This window comes from Opisthocomus hoazin, chromosome 22 (assembly GCF_030867145.1).
Source record: "Opisthocomus hoazin isolate bOpiHoa1 chromosome 22, bOpiHoa1.hap1, whole genome shotgun sequence".
Lineage (NCBI taxonomy): Eukaryota > Metazoa > Chordata > Aves > Opisthocomiformes > Opisthocomidae > Opisthocomus > Opisthocomus hoazin.
In genome coordinates this window covers 7,375,393-7,387,740 of record NC_134435.1, presented here as the reverse complement: position 1 = coordinate 7,387,740, position 12,348 = coordinate 7,375,393, and the positions used below count along the sequence as shown (strand labels likewise).

At 44.0% G+C, this 12,348-nt stretch overlaps 1 long non-coding RNA gene across 1 annotated transcript; it reads right to left on the bottom strand.

Moving 5' to 3' along the window:
- Positions 1-5,941: 5,941 nt before the first annotated feature.
- LOC142363975 (uncharacterized) lies at positions 5,942-12,138 on the bottom strand. Its single transcript, XR_012766063.1, has 3 exons — positions 11,679-12,138; positions 10,760-10,923; positions 5,942-9,828 (listed from the first exon to the last, which is right to left on the bottom strand). It is a non-coding gene; the product is annotated as an uncharacterized LOC142363975 (long non-coding RNA).
- Between the last annotated feature and the right edge of the window lie 210 nt (positions 12,139-12,348).

Genomic DNA, 12,348 nt, shown 5'->3' with positions numbered 1-12,348 from the left:
TTGTGATCCAGATGAGAGAAAAGTTAAAGAAAATAACTTCAAGAAACAAAAAAAGAAGAGGCCCTCCTAAAAGACTGATTTCAGCAAGAAGAGCTCACAGACAGTGTCTTGAATGAATGAACGAGGAGATTATAATTAGCTGTTGATTGAGAAACATTGTGTTGCCCTTAAGCTAATAGGAGGGCTGGAAATCTCAGCTTACTGGCTGCAAGCTATGCCAGTGAAGACCTGCTCTATATGAACAGCACACGCTCCCAATGTTAGCAGCACATTTTGTGCACCAGCTTAAACATCAGTTTTTACTCAGTTTGAAATGGGCCAACTTGCTGCACAAACCTTGTCTACCCACTTCTAGCTTTAGGCAAGCCATTCTCACTTCTCTCTCCTACGACCTTCTTGAGGTGTGGCGGTTACAACCCTCTCTAGGAAATGTGAGCAAGTAGGCATGAACAAGAGCAGCTCTGAGCTGGCCTGATAAACATCAGGTGCCGGCACCAGCACTAGCTATTTCTGACCCAGAAGAATCAAGGAGCCAATAATTGTAAAATAAATCTAAAACAAAGTTTCGCTTTCTGATGTAGGTGAAGATTCAGGTAAGGATGTCGATTAATGCCTTGAATGACTTTGTCAAGAAAACTTACCCTGTTGTGGGTGATTTTTAACAAGTCTCAAAGGCACTGCCCTATCTCTTCATAGTATGTCTGACAATGTCTACACAGTGCTGAAACAGCATATGTGTGCCACAAATCCATCTACATTACCTGGGAAATACCCATTACTGGAGGCGGAGGATGTTTCTGGCATGACTCCTTAGTGAGGGAGATCTGCCCAGGAAATGTGAAAAGTCTGCAGCCTTTGCAGGCTTACCCCGTGCATCAGACAGTTTTATTTTCGCTCATCTGCCTGAACTGAATCTGATCATGTACAGATTGTCTGTGGTAGGTCCCTGCTATGCCCCATGTCCTGAAGTTTGCAACAACATCTTTTCATTGCTTGAACTTTACTTACTTATATATTGTCTCTGCCAGTGAAACCCTGGGGTCCTGCTTCAGCAGACTTCACACCTGCCCATAGCAGGTGGGTTGCAGAAGTCAGAGATCTACATGGGGTTAACAACCAGCAGGAAATAGCCTGGAAACCATTCACAATGGAATTGGGACTAACGTGCAGGATCAGAGAAGCTGATACAAAGGCAATAAAAAAGAGAGTTTTGCAGTGATTTTTTATCTACTGAATTAAGTTTTCGCAAAGCACAATGTAAGGTCTGGGAAACTCTCCTGCAACCCAGTCATGCAAACCTGCTGAAGGCAGCACGCTTACCTCCAAGTAGAGTTCCTGAACTCTACTGACTGCAAGGTCAGGACCCTACAGAGTTTTGTAAAAGGAGGCCAGGGTGAATGCATTACACGACAGAGAATTTTACAAAACTCTGTGTCCCAAGTTTCAAAGCCTGCTTGTTGTGTTTCAGAGAAATGCTTCCCTTGTGCATCACGACACAGGACTATGTTTAGCCACCACGCTGGGCTCAGGCTTGGTATGCACTGCCACAGAAAATCATCCTCTCTGTGCCATCAGGGGGCTGGGACTTGCTTACATAGTCAGAGTACACAGAATTATCATAATGAATAAGAACATAAGTTCTTCAAAGATGATACACTGTATACATAAAGGCTTACTCCAGTCTGGTCATCTGGATGACATTTCCTACCATAGGAGGAAGGGGTTATGCTGCTACAATTGGATCTTACCTTGTTTGCACCGAAGTCTTTTGTTTTTTCCACCCCTCTTGCTGTGGGACTCCTAGGTGAGGAGAGACCTGAGGAGCTCATGGCAGCTGGTGAGTCAGCTTTTCCTGCAGCACAAGGCAAATTTTATCCCATGTTTTCTGTCAGACCCATTTTAACAGCTGCAATCTTGAGAAACAAGCTACAGAGAGGGTAACAGGTACATACAAGGCCCTGGGGAGAAAAGGCAATGCCGCTCCCTGAAGACACAGCTGAAATACTTTGCCACCCCCAAGTGGACGCTTGAGTGTGATCAGTGACGTTTACATTTGTAACCAGGTTCGTATTAACATTTTTCCCTCCACCAGACATCAAAATGTATTTTCCTCCTGGATTTGCAGTGCCAACGCTGCCTTGCTGCTGGTGAGATGCCCAGGTCCCTGTTCTCTCACCCTGTGCAGGGCACTGAGCTCTGCTCCCACTAATGGGCTGAGGACCACCAGGGCAGAGACTATGCAGGATTTCCTCACTTGTGCAACTCCCTAACTGAGCCCAGGGGTTATCCTCCTTGTCCCAGCTAGGTACCACCGAAAGCGTGTCTTCTCCGCTGTCCTAGACACCCAGCCAAAGGAGTGAGGAGACAGCATAGTTTGACATACTCACACATCCACCATATGATGGAGACATTCCTCTCCAAGATTTTGCGGCTTTGTGAATGTGTCTTACGCATTTAGAACCAGACATCGTCTTGTGTTGATGCATGGAGAGCCATCCACAAGTGACGCCCCTCTCTCCTCCTCCTTTCAAGGGAGAATTGCAACCTCGGCTGCAAAGCTTGGGGTTGTCAAATGCGTCTCTTGACTTGCAGTTGAGCGCACAGACCTGCAGTCAAGGCTGGAATGTGAAGCTGTAGGGTGAAGATTTTGTGTGATCTTGAACAATATGGCCAAAATTTTGTTTCCAGGAAAGACAAAGGTTTTTGTAAGGGGGGGGGGGGGGGGGCAGGACAGGGCTGTTGAGGGGCGAGAAATGTGCATGGATGGGGAAATTTAAAAAAGAAATAGTGAATGACCAGGATCTCACTTTCAGTTCTGAACTAGCATTTGTGTTTTTTTGTCCTAAAAGCAGTTTTTTTGACTTTTAATTTGGCTTCAGTCAAAAGAAGTGGCACTCATAGCCAAAAATGACTGAGCTTTTCTGGCCAAACATCAAAAGCAAAGCTGAAAACATTTAGTCTTGCACCAAGTCAAACCTTCTGTGAAAGTGTTATTGGGGCAGACATGTCACAATCCTTCTAAATTCTACTAAAAATAAAACAAATATGGTGTAAAAACATGGGCTGGCTTGAGGTTGAGTGCTCCAAGTTATGTTCCTTGTGACAGCACAGCTCAGTACCTCCTCATTCCTGAGGTGTGAACTCTAGAAAGTAGTCGATGCACTTTGTCCTTGAAAAGTAGTTCATGTCTATTGGAGGCTTTTCTTCCCAAAATGTCATGGCTTGAGTTATTTATCACTCTGATATTTACCTGGCTGAATTTTAGAAGCTGGATCCAAATGTGAAAATATTGGCAAGATGGATAGAGATGTTATAAAAGCTGATGACATTCCTTTATTCATACTTCTAGCAGCTTTCATAACCAAATGCTGAAAAATGTTGGCAACTGACTGAGAAAAAACTCCTGTTGAAAGACAATGGAGAACTACTCACTTTCCCCCAAAGTGGCCTGGTGTGATAAAAACATATTTATTTGAAATCAAACCTGACTTCTTAGACAGAACTGTCTATTGATTTATTTCTCTGCTGCTGCTTCCCTCTGCAAAACGTGAAAGTGTGCGAACGGAAAGTGTGGAGAGCAGGGGCAATGCTCCACCACTGTGAACCAAACATGGACAGTTTGAAATGCATTGCAAGGAAGCACTTAAAGGAGAGAAGAATTGTTTGGTTTGCCAAGGAGTGATACTCAGATCTAATGCCAGGTTCAATACTGGAAAAAACATCATGACAGCAAGTGGACAATTCTGTTAAGTTTATATGAAGAATTTTTGGACACTACTGTATTTTGAAGTGTTTAAACCATGGCTTATCAGTAATACTAAACATACAATTCAGCTGCTAAGCTGGTTAGATGTATCTGTGTGTAACACGAAAATAAACATATTAGAGTCTCTCTTCCTCTGTCTGGTCCATCCTCCAGAAATCTTTGTGCTTCTTGTTTCTCCCTCTGATTTCACATGAGAAGCAAGAGATGGAGATGCCCTGGATGTTCAGCCAGCACCAAGCGCAGGACACCAAGGACAAATCACAGTACTTTAAAAAAACATGCAGATTATTTCAGCTGGTCTATATGCAGGAAAACATAGCACTAATCCCAGTGTGGTCTGATGCTCTGCAGGACTGCTTCAGCAGGGGAGGAGGTTAAAAATTGGGCAGCACAGTTGTCATATCCAGGAGAAGGTCCAAAAGCTAAAGGTTCATTATGACACTTGCAAGGTTTTTCCCCACTAAGGTTTCTTGTTCCAAAAGCTAGTAAATCTATAGCAAATCGCTGAGCTGTAGCATTTCCATATCAAATGGATATTAAAACAAGGGAAAACATGGTGATGAAAACAGAATAATAATCTGAACTTTTTATTTCTATAATAAACAAAGCAGGAATCAGGGGAAAGGACAAGAAATCAAACAACCAAGAACACTTGCAAGGATTAAAATTTGGCTTCAGAATTTGGTCCAAGCTGATGCAGTGATGGCAAATATCCTTCAGAGTGAGTTGGGGGGTAAAAGAGTTTGTAAAGAAACTGTGCAGAGAATTTCCCAATATGGACAATGTAGATTTACCTGTCCAGGAAAATAAACACTTCTGAGGTTGTTCAAGTAGATCACAAGCCATAAGGTCTTATGCACCAAAAGACAATGACCATCTTGTATGTGATTCAGGACTGATTTCCCTGACTTGAAAAAAGGAATTTGCCACATGCAAAATAAGCATGGACCATAATGTAAGAACCTCACATGACGAGTGAAGAGTTGTTGGTTTTCTTCCACATTTCTTTCCATTGCACATTTTGGCTGGTCAACAGCCTGCTCTAGTCACACCTAAAACACAGCGGTGGAGAGCCAAGCTCATTTGCCACCAGAAGCAGAAGACTGTTACTGTCCAGACTTTGTGAAACCCTGAGAAGTTGCAGCTGTTGTTTTAAAGGCAAATTACCTTAAATCCACTTATTTTTTAAAGAAGGATTAATTTTAGGAGTATGAAAGCTGTTGGAATAATTTGCTTCCCACTAGGATAGCTCGTTCATGAATGAAATACTGAAGTCTTTATTGTAAAAGGCCGTATAACTTTTTTACATGCATCCTCTGCTTATACTATGTTGCAAAACACAACAAAGCTCTTTCCCAGAGAACCAGGCTTTTCTTTGCTTTTTTGGCTGGAAGTGGGTTTTCCAAAAGACTCTAATACTCAGATGTCTGCAACATGAAGATCTCCATCAAGGGAAAACTGGATTCATTTTATAGCCAGAGGAGGAAGAAAAAAGCTGTCCTAAAATCAGTTTATCTGACCTATTTCGGTCATCTGCCTTAGGTGTTTTACAGGTAGTTTTTATGCATATCTTCTACAGCTGAAAAACAAAGCTAGGCAACTAAGTACAGGTCACCTTGAAATGCTGTATGCTCTATGTTGCAGAGCAGGTACGTGTCAGTCCCTTTCAATTTGTTTCATTTCTTTAGAACCCAAGAGACCCCCTTAATAATGACTTGCTAGGAAGATCAGGCTCCAAATGAACAAAACGAATGGCTAACAACTAACTCACTGCGAAACAGTAGGAGAACAGTGAGCTCAGGTGTTCACCTGCCATTTTGTTCGTTGACCTGGTGCCTCTGGGACACCTGGACTATGCTCTCACAAACTGGGGAAATTCAGACAAAACTCTATCGCTTCTAAGATTTGCAGCATTTGTTTGCAAGCTTTCAGTTTTGCTTCCCTTACTTCTATAGGAGGAAAGATATCTGTCCTGCCACAAAACGTGCTAGATAGCTGCCTAAACTCAATGGAAAAGCTCCAAAGAGAAGGTTTTTCATGCTGCTGTGGACTGCAGTGCAGGTGGGTTAGGCAGCACTTAGCAACTGCACCAAAAAACTACAAGCGTCACAGTTTTGGGAAATAGAACTCCCCAGCCTTTCTGTGAGGAAGGAAATAAAACACCAACACAGGAACTTGGAGGTATAGTTATTGTTTATTTAACCACATACAGACTGGAGTTTCTGTTAATTGGCTTGGTGCGAGGGAAATACTGCATGCAGAAAGTTTTTCCAAGTGTGAACAAACTCGGCTAATGCCACAAACCTCTGCTTCCCCCAGCCCTGCACCACTGTTTCCTCCCAGCTGAAGTTACCTGCTCCTGCAGAAAAACAGACCACAGATACAGTAACACATACAAATTCACATTACAGTGGCGATGACAGGACCCTCCCCACTGGGACTTAGACACGTACAGCTCACAGTGGGGTAACAAGGAACCATCCCTCAGCTGCTTCACTGTAACCATCTATCTCCGTGCTCCTTGCCTAAATTAATGCAAATCAGTTTGTGTTCCTGCATACAACAAAGATGAAGAGGAAACTGACATTAGCCAGTCGTATCTCGTTTGCTTATGTATCTCAGCCCTAAGATGAGCGGCTGAGTCGCGTGGAGCTCGCTCTCTCTGCATGTAATAAGAGATAGTTCCTAAGATGGGGCTGACATGGCAACCTACCAATTCCCAGCAAACCACTCCAAGAGGCAAAAATGACTGCCATACCTGATTTAGCCTTAGCACACTCCACTTTTTTGCAGTTACTCTTGCATCGACAGCAAGGAGCACTCATAGAAGTGTTAGCCTCAATCTGGTCGCTTCAGCTCTCATTTCTTCCCCTATCTCACCTCCCGCGAGGAACAGGTATATTGAAGAATCATCTCTCCCCCCTGTCCATCCCTGTCTTTTTGCTGCTAAGAAGTTCCACTGAGGATTGAGTTTTTTCCCTGCAATTTTATTTGCCAGCTGTAGGGTTTTCGCACTGTATTTGTATTCCAGTCCCGATTTCAATTACCTGGCTAACCTTTTCAATTTTCACAGAGAGTGAGAATCAGAAAACAGCAGGTCCTTTATTACAGCTCACACTGGCGGATAATGTTTCACCCCCCTTCCCTCCCCTGTGTTTGCAGAAAAGCTCTGTCAAATTCAAACAAACTCATTGATCATAACTTGTCTATTTACTTATGCTTTGCTGACTGTTAAGTATTCTGGTCCTTTCTGCAGACCTCTTTTCCATCCTCCTTTTGGCTTGAACGTGCTACTTTTTATACCATTTCTAAAAGTCATGGAGAAACTGTCTTAACTCTTCACCCTGGTGTTTGACTCCAGTGAGAAGTCTCACCAGGGTCAAATAGTGGAGAAGGTAAAAGCCTTGTGCTTCCAGAGGGGCAGTTTACTGATCTTTGATAAGCAAGACATGGTGGTAGCCAGTTCCAAAGCTCTTCCCAGTGGAGGCTCAGAGAGTTGGAGGGGTTCTCTCGGACCAGAAGGCAAGTCAGGCACAGGACACTACCCTGCTCATCCCAAAGTCACTGCTCTGCCACTAAACTGGCCATAGCTGTCATCTGCAAAAGAAATCACTTTCCTCTCCCTTTTCGCCTTGCTCAGTTCTCCAAGTCATAACCTTCTTATCTTCTTCATTCTTTTGAGCTCATGACACAGCAATCATTTCCACGTCTGTGCTGTCTGCCCCATCACTCAGCCATCCTAAAAAATGGTTTATTTGATTCGGGGGGGGGAGGGTGTGTGGGATTTAAGGAAATAAATGAAATAGATCCGTTTCTTAGCAACCCCTTCTCCACTTTCTTACTCTTCTTTTGTTATTTCCAGCTCATTATCTTTGCCCATGTTCAACTTCAAATTAACTTAATTACAGACAGATTCCATATCTCTCTAAACCAGAAGGGGCACTTGTAAAACATCCCTCCGGTCAATAGCAAATGAGGGCCTTGGCCTGTGCTAAGTAGGCTCTGGGAAAGGCAGCTCAGCTGTGTCTGTCCTGCTCCCTCCAGAGACCTCTCCCAATTGCTCATAGCTTCTGCCATTCTTCTGAGCTGCTTTTAAGTGAGTCGTTTCATCTATGCATTTTGCAGCCTACCCAGGTTGGTTGAGCTCCACAATAGACATCTGTATAAAATGCCAGGTGAATGCTTCTCTTATACAGAGGTCAAGGGCACTGCGATCTTTCCACCATATTCAGATAAGTGAAAAGTTCCTGGGTTCAAAGTCTATGCCTATTGGAATCTGCCCTACGTGCAAATCTGAGCTAAACCTGAGTCATACTAAATCTAAACATTGGATGTATTCAGTCCAGGATGACCTCCTATTACTGACACATTTGGCAGGCCAAAGATCTCTCTTGATTAATACAGCTTCAGTTGCCAAAAGTCATATACTGATGATAGCTCTCTCCTTGAAAATCCCCAGTGAGATAAAAACACACTAACTGGACTAGATCCTGGGCAGCCCCCCATACCTCATGCTCTCCATAGATGGTGATAAGAGGTTTCCTTGGGAAATAAGGAGCAGGATCTACCTCTAGCAGTCAGTGGGTTGCTCACCTTCTAGTTGGCAAGGTTGCACTGCTGTGGCTTACCTTTCACAGAAGTTCCCCACTAGCAGAGGAAATATCTTCTTCTTTCTGCTGGAGTCCAAGTAAAAACTACCCAGCCAGGATACCTCTTCCTAAGTCCATCAAGTTTTGTCATGGTGTCAGTGAGTCCTCAGTGGTAGAAGCAGGATGCTGCTCTGAGCAGAATGAGGAGAGATCTGTATGCACACAGTGAGGAAAGAGTTGTGAGGTAGCAGCAACCAGCAGACTTGGGTTGCGGGCATGTGAAATACTGTGAAGCCATCTAAACGCATGAGGGGGTGGAACAAAAACTCCCACCGGTGACATAAAACACAGGGAGGGTTTTGTGGCAGTTCCGAGATGTTAGAAGATACCGTTAGAAGATAACACCTGTGGTCTCTGGAAAGGAATAAAAGCCCCAGTGTTTCTCTATGTAGATGGTTCCTCCTCATTCAGATGAGCACTTCTTTCCAGTACTTTGCTGCCCTGAAAAGTGGAACCACAGGTTAGATTGGGATGTCTGTCCTCTCAAATCCTACAAAGGTAGCGCTGCAAATCATGCACGTATACTTGAGTTAATTAACCTGAACACTGGCAGCAGTGTAGCTAGAGAACAAACTTTCCTGAGGCTCTGGTGACTGACACGTGCAGTTAATGGCAACGACACAAACTACTGTGGGGAGACTATACCTCATGAACTGCAGTCAGGTCCTTGCCCTTAGTCCTGGACTTTCTGAGGGATAGAGCCTCATTCGGAATGAAGCTGTTTCTGCCCCAAAAACTTCAGGCTCTTCACTTTCTCTGTTGCCCCTTGCTTGCTCATCACTTTGCAGTGTCTCTTTCTGCTCTGTAGGGAGCGACGTCATAGGTAGGATAATTTCCCCCTGATTCATTAAGACATTTTTGAGAATTATCTATCTCAGTGCAACCACGTTGCATATATCAGCTCAGCAGCACACTGGTCCTAAGGTGTGGTTTTAGGCCAGAAAGGCCTGAAGAAGGAAAGGAACAAATACCTGCTCTGAAATCTTACCATGTGGCCTCGAAAGATCATTTGTACACATCTTCCCCAGATTTACAGGCCAACGACACCAGTCAGTGTCCACTGGAGGTCAGACTTGTGCCATGAAAACCAGTGTGTGGAGTGAGGTATTGGGGTACTTTGTGATTTCCAGCAGCCTTGGACTCCAAGCCTGTGTGTGCAGTGCACATAGAGAACCTGTTCAACACCCTCAGTGTTGATTTATGGTTTAGAGATTTTCCATGTTTTCGTTAATTTTTTTCCTTGCTCAGAAGTATCCAGCGGTTGTTGTTGGAGAAGCTCAGCAAGGGAGAGGCGTGTGCTGTTCAGTCAGCACAGTGCAGTACCACGGAAAACCAGGATGCTCCTCAGGTCCAAACAAAGGTGTGCAGTGGCACAGCTGGTCAGTCCAGCTTGGGCTGCTCATCCAAGTTGACCTGAAAAATACTCATTTCAGGACAATTCTCAGTTGTTTTGTTTCACAGGGGTGTGGCATCATAATTATACACAGATTGCACCCTGTGGATGAGAGATCAGGATACTGATGCACAACCAACACAAGTCCAAGTCCAGATATATCTAATTCAGACCTACGCTCCTTGCCAGTGCCACTAATTAAGATTTTCTACACTGAACCCCATTCAAAGTGCCATCTCCTCCTACTTCTTCTGTGACACCCTCCAAGAAGCGGTCAGCAAGTATATGATAGGAAACAAATACTTCATGGGAAACAAAATCCCACCAACATTTTGATAAAACAGATTTTTTTTCCCTGCAAAAAAAATTTATGCTTTTACGCAGGATCTCACTGGTGCCAGCGCAAACTCAGCTCTGACTCTACCAAGTAAAGCCAGCTCTTGGTAACTCATATGTCTATATAAAAAATATTCATTAGTATGCCCTACATAGAAAATGGAGAATGAAGTGTTCAGCAGTGGTCTCCTCAGGTGACTATTCCACACTTCAGTCTGTGGCCCAGATATTCCTTATTTCACCTTCTTGGTGACACAGATTTTCTCTCTAGATCAAGGATGGTAGAACTGTCCTCTGCCCTGCCTCCAGTCAGGCCACATCTGAAGTGCAGTATACGCATCACCCACACACATTCACTGAAGCTCAAAACTGAAATGACAGCCCTCTGTTGGCCCCTCCTACAAGAAGCCTTAAGCATATATTTCTTCGGCTTTGTGGTAGGAGATAGGGCCATCCCTTTTCTGCTATTTTTCTAGCACAGCAACAGAAATATTGATCCCCACCTTTGGCTTCCTTCCTGAATGATCAGTTATCCTTTGGTATTAAACAAATTGCAGTTATGCATTCTAAACGACCAGAGAATCGCAAGGGTCAAGGTACCTTCTGATCTCTTACCTCTTATTCCCAATAGTACTCCTGTCTGCAGGGCCTTGGGCATGCCACATCTTCCCAGCAAAAGAAAGGCAGTCTCCATCTCTCTGTCCTTCTCCACTCATAGTCATCTCCTGCCTCAAGGAACAGCGAAGATCTTTCTGAAGCCAGGCAGTTCTTAAAAGGGACTGGAACACATGGAAAAAAGAGACAAGGTGGGGCCATGCCAATGACTCTGTAATATTGGCTCTCCATAATTTGGAAACAAGCCCCCAGCACTGCCATGGCACTGGAGTCATTACTTGGAAGATGTGACCCTAACCAGCACAGGACCTTGGCAGCCCAGTGATGCCACAGACAGTCAGAAACTGGACAAGAAATGGGTAGGAACAGAGACAAGATGACTGCTGCCTTTGGCAGACACATTTTAATATCACATATCCTTGCAGAGGCCCTTGGGTGCTGCCATCTTGCTGCATATTGGAAACTGTGTTATGAGCACAGGATGCACTGCTCTCACTATGGTCCATGTTGGCAAATTACACACCAGTGAACTTAGGCCAAGAGGACATTCCTATCCTTTGCTTTGCATATTAATCAGCTTTGCACGTAGAGGGGAAACAAGGCTAGTCAGGAAAGGAACTCAAACCTCTGTCGTTTTGCCCTCAGGATCCACCACTGGCCCTTCCTCTCAAAAGTCAGATATTTTCATTGCTTTTTTTGTTTGCTTTTTAGTGGTTTTTTTTGTTGGTCTTTTTCCCCCCCTCATCTTTTTCTACACCACCTGTGATATTTACTACAGCAGGAAACGTAACACGACTTCACCTACCTGTTCCGGAGCTTTGCAACTGATTGTCTTTCTGCAAGTGATACCACTTTCTTATGGGGTATTTATTTTCTTATGAACATTTCATACCTTCACAGATGGGACTGAACCACTTACCTGTATCAATAAATCACAGTAGCTAAAGCCCTAGTTTACTGCCAGGCTGGACCAGCTGTGGAACTTAGTAAGCGTGCTGAAAACAAAAGGTTTGAACCAGGGATATATTTAGCTGTCCATATTTAAAGAAGGATTGGAAGGAAAGGGAGAGTTTCGAAACAATGTAGGTAAAAAATAGCTGTATGGAAGCAGGACATCTGCTAGCCTCTGTGAGCAGGACCCAACTTCACATGGCTTGGCTGGTTTACTCCACTGATCTGCCCAGCATATTTCAGAGTCAAGATTTGCTCAGCCTTCCTAGAACTGTTTCTTTTTCTCCCTCTACCACACCCCAGCTGCCCTTGCTCTCCAGTGCTGCAGGCTGGGTCCTGTTCACGACGCAGTGACAAGCTTCTGCCCTAGGGGTAACTGGATAAAGAAATCCCTTTGCTGAAACCCTAAGGGATACTGGTGCGTCACTCTTCAATGATGCTCTGAGGGAAATTGTGCTCATTTTAGAAATGCTAAAACAAAAGCGTTAATGGATATTGAGGGGGTTCTGTTAGTTTCATTCTGGCAGAAGCAGCGTTTCAATCCATTTATCAAGCTGCCTGCAGCTCCCATTTCAAGGTTGATGAAGCTATAATAAACAGTGAGCCAAAAAAAAAAAAAAGTAATTTGAAAGGTGCAT